Below are 13,564 nucleotides of genomic sequence, written 5' to 3'. Positions count from 1 at the left end.
TGCTACAGAATAACCAAAGCTTCTAGATATACCTTATTTTACAAGATGAAAGTATCCAGTATGTACCGGGTGGCCAACTAAGAATGGACGCCGCACAGTGTTTCGTCCCATGGACAAAAATAAAAAAATAAGTTAAAATTTACTAATATCTAAATATATAATTTTATACTTATAGCAATGTTCAACCATCCTGTATATTATTTTTCATAAACAGCGTTTTTGTTAGCAAATATTTTCACTAAAAATAAATTTTGCGATCATTATCTCATCAGTGAAAAGTATAACGTTCATAGTAGTTCTGTATATTATGGAGTTAAACTGTGGTTAAACGGGTACGTACTTAATTGAAAGCCACTATGGATATTGTTAAACAAGGTATGTACTTTAAATTTATTTCTAAACAAGTTCGTGATTGTTTAGTTTTTATTTATTTTTTAAGATGATTCTTAAATGGGTATAAAAATTTTAAGTTTTCAAACTTCAAAAAGGCATATTCATACACTTTTAATTTTTGTATAGTTCACCTGCGTCTGCTTGCGACGAACTTTATTTTATAATACTTTTCAGATGGAGTAAAATTGATAAGCAATGCCGATCTGGCTAATACTTGGCTTGATCATAAGGATAAGAACTCAAAATTATTTGTATTTCAAAAAATATGTTCTTATTAGATATTGATGAACCTTCCAGTCAAATGAGACACCACTTGTGCCTGAAAAAGTCCACTATGTTGGAGCGAAACGTCGCATAAAAAAAATGTCCATCTTTCAATTTATTATAAAATGTTATACCCAAGAAAAGGAAAAAATAATATATGGAGAAGGTATATTAAAGATGTAACTATTAACATCCGAACCCCTCATACCGACAAAATGAACAGTAACAACGCGAAAAAGTAACATATTAGAAAATGATGTACAGAAATATATTATATGTGAGGATACTTCATCTACCTGTGATTTGGATACTATAAATTTGGAAGATTCTGTCAGCAGTAATTCTCCTGAATCAGAGTAGTTACGATCTATGCATTTTGTTGTCCTAAAGTAAATTTATAGTATCTTAAGTTTTTTTTTAATTAAATATAACATTAATGTTTCTTTTTCATTAAAGAAAAACATTTTTATCTTATATTAGGCTTATATTGTAGGAATCATGTTCTAATGTTATTTCAATTCTTTTTTATCACAGGAATTTATTTAATACTTACACCGTTTTCATACTATAACTTATTATTTGCTTAGATGGAACACAGCTCCAACATTATTATTATTTATAAGATTTTTTTTTCATAAACGTGGGACTAAGAACATCATCATTTAGTACAATGAGAGTACTCATCATTTGTGTCAAATAAACCTAGTTTGAATAAATTGCTTACAATAAAAGAGAAGTTTTGGATTTTTGTCTTCTAGAGCCATATGTTCGAAGCACTGTGCGCCGGCTGTATCTCAGAAACTACTTATCGTATAACTTTCGGAAAAAAATTCTAATAAGTAAATCGACCAAGAGAAATCACTGGAAATTATTTTCAAGTTCGAGAAATGCCCGCTAGGGGACGTTTCTCTAATAGCCAATCAGAAAACAGGGTTTTTCTCAAAAATATGCAGGTGAACAGGTATTTTAAATATTACTATTATAATCATCGAGAAATTTCTAATTTTTTTGATGTAGAGTGTTTTGCTCTATCTTATAAAATAAAGTGGTGGGGGAAGGTTAAACTTGCCTTTATTAAAATAAGGATAACTCTGGTTTAGGTTAACCGATTTAAACAAACTATATAGGGCTCGTTTAAAAAAGCTTTTCTTCCTTAATGATCTCCAGTGTAAATTTTGTTTTTATCATTTTTTTCATGGTAGCTAGAGGGCGCTGTTTGTCATCATAACAGATATTGCGCTTTTGCATAAAAAAATTAAATAGGAGGCTATATTTCTCTTTACACAGTTTAATAGAGCAGAAAATTTCCAAAATATCAGCGCAACCCGCAATTTTCTATCTTGTCTCTAACCGGAGATATTAAGAGAACAAATTATGTTAGGCTGCCGCTTAGGATTATATGGTCTAAAAATTATAGTAGTAGGCTAGGAAACAAAAAGAGGTCAAACGTCAAAATATCAAAACGCTTAAGTTCAGTTTTCATGCATCCGAATTTCGGGCGTTTTCTTAAAAACGATGACGTCATAAATTTTTAAACGTGTTTATGTAACATTATCGTCCATCCACATAATTTTTACGAATTCCTTGGTTTATTATACGTAGGTAGTTCTCAGATTAAAATGTCCGAAAGGTCGGACAATCAATAATATTATTAAAATTTCTAGGAATTTTGTGCCGCCATATTGCTTTTAACAGAAAAGGGCCAAATTTCGTATGGCCGAAAACTAGGGGTTTATTTCATGTAACGTCATTTAGCTATTAATCCAAGTTCGTCCTTGATTCCACTTGTTTTCGTGTTTTACCTGTTGTTTGTGTTATTTATTATTGTATTATAAAGTTTATGTTGTTTGGGTCACTTTTTATATAGCCCCGAAGGTGCGAATGTTAACAAGACCGTTGGTCGGTGCATGTTTAGGCAGGAATTCTAGGATGGCAAATAATTATCTGAATGAAATCAACTATCCATAATTTCTAAGAGATGAATTGCCAATTTTGTTAAGGGATCCATCATGATGAAAATGCATTTGTAGCAATTTCATCAGCATGGATGCTGTTGGTGTAGATAATGCAATTTGGTGCAGTTGTGTCTCATATTTTGCTATGAATGTGTGGAGCTTCTTGGATACCACTTACTTTAGTAGATAGAGACGCTGGAGCGGCATATTTCCTTGGCTAGCTAGGTCATCGAATTCAATATGCCTGGGTTTTAATCTTGTTTTAATTTATGGGGTCGAATCAAGAACGAACATGGATAAATAATAATTAAATGGTATTAAAATAGAATTAAAATATGTTTTGATATTTTAACGTAACCAATTTACCTCTTTTTGTTTCCTAGTCTACTACTATAATTTTTAGACCATATATAATCCTAAGCGGCAGCCTAACATGATTTCTTCTCTTAATATCTCCGGTTAGAGAGCTGATAGAAAGTTGTGGTTTGCGCTGATCTTTTGGAAATTTTGTGCTCTATTTAACTGTGCAAAGAGAAATATAGCCTCCTATTTAATGTTTTTACGCAAAAGCGCAATATCTGTTATGATGTCAAACAGCGCCCTCTCGCCACCACGAAAAAAATTGTGGAAACAAAATTTATACTGGAGATCATTATGAAGAAAAGCTCTTTTAAACGAGCCCTAGTTTGTTTAAATCGCGTAACCTAAACCAGAGTTATCCTTATTTTAATAAAAGCGAGCTTAACCTTCCCCCACCACTTTATTTTAAGAGATAGAGCAAAACATTCTATATCAAAAAAATTACAAATTTCTCGATGATTACAATAGTAATATTTAAAATACCTATTCACCTGCATATTTTTGAGAAAAACACTGTTTTCTGATTGGCTATAAGAGAAACGCCCCCTAGCGGGCATTTTTCGAACTTGAAAATAATTTCCAGCGATTTCTCTTGGTCGATTTACTTATTAGAATTTTTTTCCCAAAGTTATACGATAAGTAGTTTCTGAGATACAGCCGGCGTCCATTCTTAGTTGGCCACCCGGTACTAACCGGATATAGACAGAAAAATGCTACATTGCCATATATTTTCTAAAAATCATTTTTATGAAAAACGCCTCTGTTATGATTTGAATAACATTTTGAAGATAAAAGTTACGTTAAATATGCCATAACTTAATGCAATAAAGGGGGGCGGGGGTGTCGACAGATTCATCAAGTACCTAGCTGCATATGGACTATCACTGGAATTATTTACTAAAAAAACGATGTGCGCCACTGCGTTTTTTCTCCTGTTAGCCAAATTGTGTAAACTGTTAAATGCTAATTAAAAGTTGTCTTGATATTTGGTCGATTTCGAACTCCTTATTAAAATTAAATAAATAATAATAATAAATTAGTTAACCTAATATTTTATTAAATTTTATTTAAAGACATATAACATTGATGCTCAGTGTTACCTACAGCAAATTCCAAAAAAGTTTTAGCATCTTGTATATCTTTGATACTATGCATTTCCTTACCCATGTTTAGAGGAACTTTTTTTCATATTTTTTGATATGGAATCAATGAGTAATAATTTAACACTTTAACCAGTTAATGACGTTAAACATTTTTGAAGTTTGTTACATGTTTGATATTAGACTTTGATTAAAGGATATTGATAAAATTGCGTTTATCTCATCAAGGAGATTGAAATCGATAAAATATCAAGAAACAACTTTTAATTCGCATTAAGCGGCCTACACTCTGCTAACCAGAAAAAAAAGTCAGTGGGGTACAGTTTTTTAAAAATATATTCCGGTGATACCCCATATGCACGTCCCTGGTGAATCTGCCGGCACTTTTTTATCATTAAAATATATAGCATTTGTAGTAACTTTTACCCAAAATTGTCAGTCGAATTTCTAAAGGTTCTTGGAAGGAAATTGTAATAAATAAAAAAAGATTTTAACCCTCTGTAGCTCCAAAACAAAGCAGAATCGAACTTATGTTGATATGAAAAATAAATCTTATTTTTACGTGAAGAATCTCCCCACGAAAGACGGAACTTGTTTTTTGAAATACTCTGTATACAGGGTGGTCCGAATTGTAATCGGGAAACTTCGGCAACATATTCTGCCGATAAAAATAAAAAAAGAAAATAAGTTAACTATACCTACTGCGTTTAAAAAGAAAATGAAACACAACCCACCTTATATTCTACCAATAAAAACGTGTCCATTCCAGTTTAAATTAGTTTTAACTTTATTATCTCATTGTTTTATACAATATTTCATTTATAACACTAATATTAATACCCGTAGTAATTTTCAGTGATTTAAATGGGAGTCTTAATAAAAATTTCCATTTTAAAATTAATATATAAAACAACAGTTTATTTAATAACATCATTTTTACAAATCACTATGTATATTTAATTCTTTTAATTCATTTTTTGTTTATATATGGAGAAGGTGGTTATGATAGTAAATGGTGTATAAAATCTGTCATTTTGGTATATCTCTATTTTTTCCTGTCATGGGTTTTATAAAAATTCAGTGTAATACAGAAAAAAACTAAAGAAAGAAAACAATTTTTCAACACAAGAAAAAATAAAATATTGGGGTAAATTAGGCAGTACATTAAAAAATATATTATTTACACGTCAGTAATACCAAATAAAGAATGTGGAATAGCTTGAACAGCTTTAAAATATATTAATTAACATATACGTTTCTTTTTGATACTTTTACTGCATATCATTCAATTTAATTAAAAAAACTGTTATTTTTGCATAACAGTAACAGTTTCAACTACTATGTATAAAATAGTAACAGTTTTGTGACTGCTATTGAATAAAAAGAGGTAAATAACGTAAACTTTCAATAAATTGACAACTGTAGAAAATGGTTATTAATGAATAACAGTATTAAATAATTAGGTATAATTATCATCAATTTCGAAAGAACGTTAATTTTTAAAAATAACAGTATTCAACTGTTATTCTGTAATAACAATTCTCAACTGTTAATAATAAACAGCAGTTTTAGAAACTTCTATCGAATAATAAGATAAAAAATAACGTAGTATTACTGTTTCAATTGTTATTTATATGTAACAGTTTTGCCAACATTTATTGAATCATAAGGTAGAATTAACAAAAATTGCCAATAAATTGATAACTGCTATATTTTATATAACATATTTTAACTGTGACTGATTTTCAACTGTTAACAATAAATAACAGGTTTGCAAACTTTTATCGAATAGAAAGCTAAAAATAACATAAAATTTAAATAATTAGATTCCTTTTATTTTTACATAATAGTAACAGTTTTACCAATTGCTGTTATTTTAAAATAACAGTAACTGTTACTTTTAATTAACAGTTTTGCCAAGATTTATAAGGCAAATCTGTTATTTTTAAATAACAGGAAGAGTTCCAACTGCTATTTATAAATAACAGTTTTGTCAACTTCTATTGAATATAAATATAAAAATAACATAAAATTTCAATGAACTGACAACTGTTACTTAAAAAACAGTTTTCAACTGTTAATAATAAAAAACTGTTTCAATTCGGTCAACTACTGATGTGAAATATATATATTTAGCTGCCTCAATAAACACTTATTTTTCAGTCCAAAAATCACCATGAAAAAAATCGGTTTCGTCTCATTTTCCTATATTTATTATTTGATTTTGGGAAGAACCAATATATAATCCACGACTGGTTACAAGGTAGTTTTCCTAATATATTTTAAAACAAAAAGCTCCTACTCGTGCCTCAGTTTTCAATCATATCTCGCTCTTCCATCGCGCTCAATTTTTTACATTTAAAATCTAGATACTTTACAACATACAAAATGGTTAGAAAACTAATAAATGTTAACATTTAGGTAAGTACAATATTTTGTTCTTCTTCTTGTTTACTTTTTCTAGTATTATACAGGTGTTTATAACGGATTATGTCTTAAAGGAAATAGTTAAACAAAAAATATTATTTACAGGAGATATTGTTACAAACACCCTATATACCGCAGACACATATGAAATGTAAATATGAAATTTAGTGACATTTAATATCAAATCCGAGATTTCCAATTATTGAGCCTATAGTTTGAACTTACCTGATATGCAAGCAATAAAACTCGAAGTCCTAACGAGAAGTTGTTAGGACTGAGTGTAATGTTGGTTGCATACTATGTAACTTCTTTACTAATCCAGACTATTAAATAAAACATGCTGAATGGCATTTAGGTAAAACGAATAGAGGTATTTACATAGAGTTTTCGACATATGTTGTGATCTTATTAGTATTTTTACAAATAATAAATATTTAGTATGGAAATCGGTAATTATATAGCTAATCAAAAAAATATATATCATATTTTTTCTCATATAAAATCCTTGCAAGTTATATGGGATCAAAAGAGTTTTGAGACCAATTTTGCACAATATACTCTTATTAGTATTATTAGTTTATTTATTATTATGATTATTACTGTATGTAGCTAACAAAAGGTTCTAATATGTCGCATGATGAGCACAATTTTATTAATTTATATACTTTTTAAGCGAATTCAGTCTCAATTCATTTACAACAAACGTCTTTTTTTTCGATAAAAATCAAAAATTCATTCGTTTTTCCTTTTCCTTAAATATCTTTTGCTTTCGAAAATCATTATTTTCCATTTATTGCGAGTCAATGGAGGGTAAAGTAAACAATTTACAAAATTATCATTATTGTCAAAAATGGAAACGAAATATTTAATATACAGAGCGATCCTTCCACATCAAGGGGATAGTTAGTTTTGACTTTAAAAGGCCACCCTGTATATCGTTGATAATATCGGTGTTTTTCATGTATTTAACATATTATTTAGTTGTTTTACATCTACTAGTGTACATGAGTTTTATTTATAGTATGTTCTCGATACTATGTATATCTTGGGACCGACAGAAAATGACGTCATTCTTATTTTCACGCAATTAATTTTGAGCCTTACTATATGTCACTATGCCTGAAGGTCTTCATAGTGACAGTGACACAAATGACAGTAGCATTTAAATTTATTGTTAATCGTAAAATTATAGGAAACTCAATAAATGTAGGCGTGCTGTAATTTTCAAGTTTTTTTCTTTGACAAATTTGAAATTAACTCACTGCTATTTGTCTCACCTCTACTCAATTAGTTTGAACAGGAAAGAGATCATGATTATTTAAACTGCGCTAGACAGGTAAACATTGATATTGTTGCTTAAGTTTTGCGGCTTTTACTGAAAATACATAGATCTTTCAGTTTGTTTCAGCTGCGCTCAAAATCAGCTTTTATTAACTTTATTTAATTATAATTTTTGTATAATACTCAGAGACAAAGTAATAATGTATATATAAAATATTTGTATTATATCTAAAACTGAAATGAAAGATCACTTCAATTTAATATTGCCAAAAGTCAAAGTAAAAAAAGAAGCTGTGGCAACATTGCGACGCGCTTTTGGCAAATATTTTGATGACGTGCATGCCAACTTTTGTTAATTTCCCAATAGAATTATGACATAAAATCTAAAATAAATAAAAAAACAAAAATATAAATTGATTTTAATGCATTAATTCTCTACTTGTTACTCTGACGTCTATTTCCGTGGTTCATACATTTATTAATAAATAAATATGGTCGATACGATACAATGATCAAGAGTTTAAAATCAATTTCACTTTGAAGAGAGCTTTACATTTACAAATATTCGAACTAGGTTTGTTACTTGGTTCGTTCCAACACAGCAGAGAAGCTTTCTCGGTACGGAAACGCTTCTGCGCAGTGGAGAAAATGCGTTCCAGCCACGAGAGTATCTTTTAGCGAACGATATAAATGTTGCGTTCCAAGCTTGTTGTAACGTTAGTAAACCGATTCCGGAAAGGTGATTTACATACCAGCTTAAAAATAAGCATTAAAAGAACTGACCTGCGTAATAAGTACTATGAAAAATTACCGGTAATTTATAAATCGGTAATATTACCGGTAATATTACGGTAACGTTGGTAATTTATAAAAAAAACAGCTTTTTAAATAATATTACTTTTTTTATTTCAAAACTGTAGAAACAAAGTGCGTTTTTTCAACTAGTCAGAATCAGAGTAATAATATATAATAATCGGATAATAGTAAATCAGCCCCAATTTGCGGCTATCGACGATGGTAAATTTAAAATGTCTACAGCCAACATACTTATTTTTGCAGTTGGACAAATAAAAAAGAGTAAAGCGAAAAAAAAACATATTTCCAGTGTTACCGATCGGTAATATTACCTAATATTACCAAAATTACCGGTAATATTGCCATTTACATCTCTAAGCTGATTATTATTTTTTTTCCTTAAATTTTTTACTATTTCTGTTTTAAATCTGGTAATCCCTCAAGTTTTATTTAGTATTTATTGTTTCTTTTACGTATTTCAAATAAAAATTACTATGTTTTTGTACTAAATATGATGAGTGACGAAGATGACAGTGATATTGAGTCTGTTTATAGCACAGAAGATGATTTAGAACTTTTGAGATTTGAAGCAAAGGTAATTTCGTAATTTACTTCCAATAAAATTCAAAATTCGTAATTTATACCGAAAACATTTACAACCTATATTAATAATTAAAAATCAAGTTATGAATGTGATTGTAAAATCAGTTCACAAACCGTTCCAACCGGCATTTAATTTTGGTATCGCAATAGAACGGTCCATGTGGACACATGCGTACAGTGTTAGAGATTTGTGTGTTGGAACAAACCTATTATAATATGTTTATTTTTATTTTTTGTTGCATTCACTGAACATTTATAAACATAAATCTAACTTTACAACAGGTGGAAGACAACCCATTTATATTATATTTCTGTACTTAGGATTTCAAGATACTTTTTTGTTTGTTTTTTGGTCTTTACACCATAATATTTTAAATGAAACTAAATCTAACACACAGCCTCTAAATATATAAATATTCATATTTTTTAGTTCTTGTCTTATTTTTTTCTTCTTATACCTTAATTATACAGAATATTTTTGTTGGTCGCTTCGTATTCCAAGATCGACTGTACAAATTAGACAGAGAGGGTGAAACTAGCGACAGATGTCACCTGTCCAATGTTCGATCTAGGAATATGTGAACGCGCCCTAGACTATTCTTGTATCAGTTCAATTGTGACGCACACTTATTGAGCGTTTATAATATTTAGTAAAAACATCTAGACGGGACAAGACTCGGTATATTTTAAATTCTTTGATTCTGGAATAGAAAGAAGGTATTACAGATATCTTTTAATCGGTGCATCATCCTGTATATTCAAATCTATAAATATAAAAAAAATAACTAACAGACTTAAAGATAGAAAATGGTATTGTTAATTTAAAAAAATGTTCTAATAATCAAAATATACAGTGTGTCTCAAGTCTACATAGAACTAATACATATATTTGGAATCAAAATAATCATCTGTCAAACGTCAAGCCTGCCTTACGTCATCTGTCAAATCTGTCTTACGTCACCTGTCACCTGTCAAATGTCAAACCTGCCTTACGTCACCTGCTTACGTCATCTGTCAAATCTGTCTTACAACACCTGTCTTGCGGCATCTGTCAAACATATCTTACAACATCTGTCATACATACATACTTGTGACATCTGTCACTAATACATATATTTGGAATCAAAATAATCGAGTTGAACAGAAATTGTGCAACTAACTTATTTTATGTCGAAAAATACGTAGTAGTCCCCGTAATATTGGGACACCCTGTATAATATTTATTATAAAAATTTAAGAAATAACGCTACTGGAACTTAAAATATACCATGTCTAATTTAAGGGAAAAATAAGTAAAAAATTTATTTCTTTTTATATTTTTTTTCTGAAGTGAAAAAAAAACCAAAAAAAAATGATGTCGTGGAATGCAGAGGGGCTGAAGATTCAATATTCGAAGATGACCCACAACACACAGTACAACATTTAGTAGTTGGGGAAGGAAAATATATATTTATAATATTTTCTGTTTATTTTATTTGAGTATGAGAAAAAAGTTTGGAGTGATTTGAAATAGAACAACATGAATTATAATAGTAATGACTTGAAAGTTAATACTTTGTGATTATTTTTACTATAAAAATAGGAATTTCTTATAAATAGACCATAATTTTATATTTGAAATTCTCTCGATATGATTTGTTGTACATTTTCTGCCTAATATTGAGGTGCAAAAGACAATTTTGCGAATAATTACCTACTGGATCTAATAGAATTTTGCAAATAACTTAAAAACGATTTAAAGAAAGGGACTCAGATTTGATAGGTAGCCTGATCTAACCAAGTACTTTGACAGTTAAAACAATAAAAATATAAAACCTTTTTTATAAAAGAACAATTATTAATCAATATAAAATACATAATCTCTCCAAAAAAAATCTTTATGGGTATTTCGCCACTGCACTGCAAGAAAATCTACAAGTTAAACTTCATAATTTTGAAGTTTAACTTGATATAATGTCATTTTAACAGAACGTCAACGGTTTCTTGTAGACGTATCTGTTTTAAAAAAGTAAAGTGTTCTCGAATAGTTAAATTTAAATATTTTAAATTTTTTTTTCTTTATTCTTTATATTTTTTTTGCTTCCGACGACGGAAAGAGATAAACTTTCCGAAACGTTAAGCATTTTTTTCTTTGTTAGGAAAATTTGTATAACTGTAAACATAACTTCTGACAAGCAGTGTCCGTTTAGGTTTAACGCCAGAAGTGTTTACAAAAAATAACTATTTTATTTTGTAGATTTTTTTGCAGTGTCCAAATACCCTTCAATGATTTTTTTGGAGAGATGAATCCGCCACATAGGTATAGACATTTTCTAAAATAAATAATGTTGTTCTATCTCAAATTGCAACTTCTGGCACACAATTTGGTTATTATTTTTTGCTATTTGCCTACGATATCCATCAATATAAGATAACCGATGCATGTTAAAAAATATTATGGTTACCCTAAACATCGAGGGCACAACCCAAAGCAAGAGGCAGAGGAAGCACGCAATTGTTCTTCTATCTTCTTTTAGGCCTTTTTGAGGTTTTTGTGCGATTATTTTAGTTTACTCTCTCAGAGACCTTAAGTTAACTAATAGTGTGGTTTTGTTAACCTTTTCCGCCTTCAAGAAATGATACTAGCTCGTTAGGGTATCTTTCTCAAAGCATCAAAGGTGACATAACCTAAAAAATGTATTGGTCTTGCCTAATTCCCATGTATTTTTATATAGCATTGCCTTGAAGACTAAGAATAGTTTGTTATACAATGAACAATTTGTAGTACTGCTTAGCTTAGTTATGTTCAATTTGAGATTTACCGTACAGAATATCAAATGTCAAATATTATGATCAAATACAGTAAAATTTCTCTATAAACCAACTAAACTCGAATATTTTTTGCAAGTAATTTAGTTTTTACCAAAGTCATCTAACTAAAGAGGAGGCGCAACACTCCATTCATAAAACTCCATTTGTTTACAATCATACATAATATGTTAACACTTTTATATAAGTTATGAAATTAGAGAGGGGTACATAAATATGACAACGCTGTTGAGTTTCGTTTGCGCTTCTGTCTTTTCGTTTTACAAGTGGCGTGCTGTTTTTAATCAACAGTCGTAAAAAGTAATTTTAATTTAAATTTTGATTTGTAATGTATACCTAACTATATTGAAACAAAATATATTAGGTTATTGATTATTTGTTGTTAAATTGCTGGACTACATGGGAATATTTTAGTGTAAATGTAGTAAACCTTATTAACATTCAATGCGTTCAAACACCCGTCTTGTGGATGTCGCCGCTTATACCCATTTTATTAAATAAATCTGGTATGCGGATAAAAAATATCTTCGATTTAAGTAAATTTATTTCTACATTGATTCTTAACTTTTGCAAATAACGGCGGCAGCCTGTGGTTTAAAATTTCACCATACATCTTATTAGTTATTATATTTTGTATGAATTAACTTGGTGCTAGCCATTATAGCAAAGAGTTACAAAAGAGAGAGAGAAATACACGAGGAACTTAAACTATCGCCTTTTACTTCATCAAACCGACCCTCAAAATTTCCCCCTGTTACAATATTACCATAATGGTAATGTAATAATTATTTTTCTCATATAGTAATGGTACATAAGAATTCAAGATGTGAAGTCCATAAAAATCGTATAGGTGTAATTTTATTTTAAATAATTCTTTTTTGTAATAATCTACTTAAAACTAAAATTAGGTACACCACTGTTAAAGCCAAAAAATACGCAACGTCACTTACCGCCGAAATATCAATTTGGGACTAGAATAGTCCACATTTTTGCAAACTAAGCACTGGAAAACAATCTAAGATATTTAAATACACTTTAAACATTTCTTTTGCAAAGAAAAACACAAAAATTCACAAACACCGTGCAGCAACACTGTTAAACATAATTTGAATGAATCCATCAAAGCATTACTATTCATTGCAAAAACCATAGAAACCAAACAGTATTTCTAAAGCAGCGTTGTCACAATTTCTCCCCTAATAAATTTAATTTAATTTAGAAAACTACAATTAATTTTAGAGGTATAACATATGTATTTTAACTAAAATGATATATCTACGCATATTTTTAGTATGCCGTTTCTATAAGTATCCAAAAAACAATTAATAACAATAATAACATACTTCGTTTTCAAACACAAGCCGTAGATCTAACGAAATCCGCGGAAATTTGTCAACATCAATTTTTGTTAAAAACGATGTTTGATCCTAATAAAATGTAAATAGTTTTGTCTCCTTTAAGTTAGAGGTCTTTGGAACCAACCATATACAGGGTGTTCCTTAATGACATGCTAATATTTAAGGGCGTGGTTCTTGGACCTATTCTTAGAGGAAAACTTCATATGGCATGAAACATCTT

This window comes from Sitophilus oryzae, unplaced genomic scaffold (genome assembly GCF_002938485.1).
Source record: "Sitophilus oryzae breed Bouriz unplaced genomic scaffold, Soryzae_2.0 scaffold_376_pilon_pilon, whole genome shotgun sequence".
NCBI lineage: Eukaryota > Metazoa > Arthropoda > Insecta > Coleoptera > Curculionidae > Sitophilus > Sitophilus oryzae.
The sequence above is the reverse complement of the archived record's forward strand: the minus strand, read 5'-3'. Positions refer to the sequence as shown.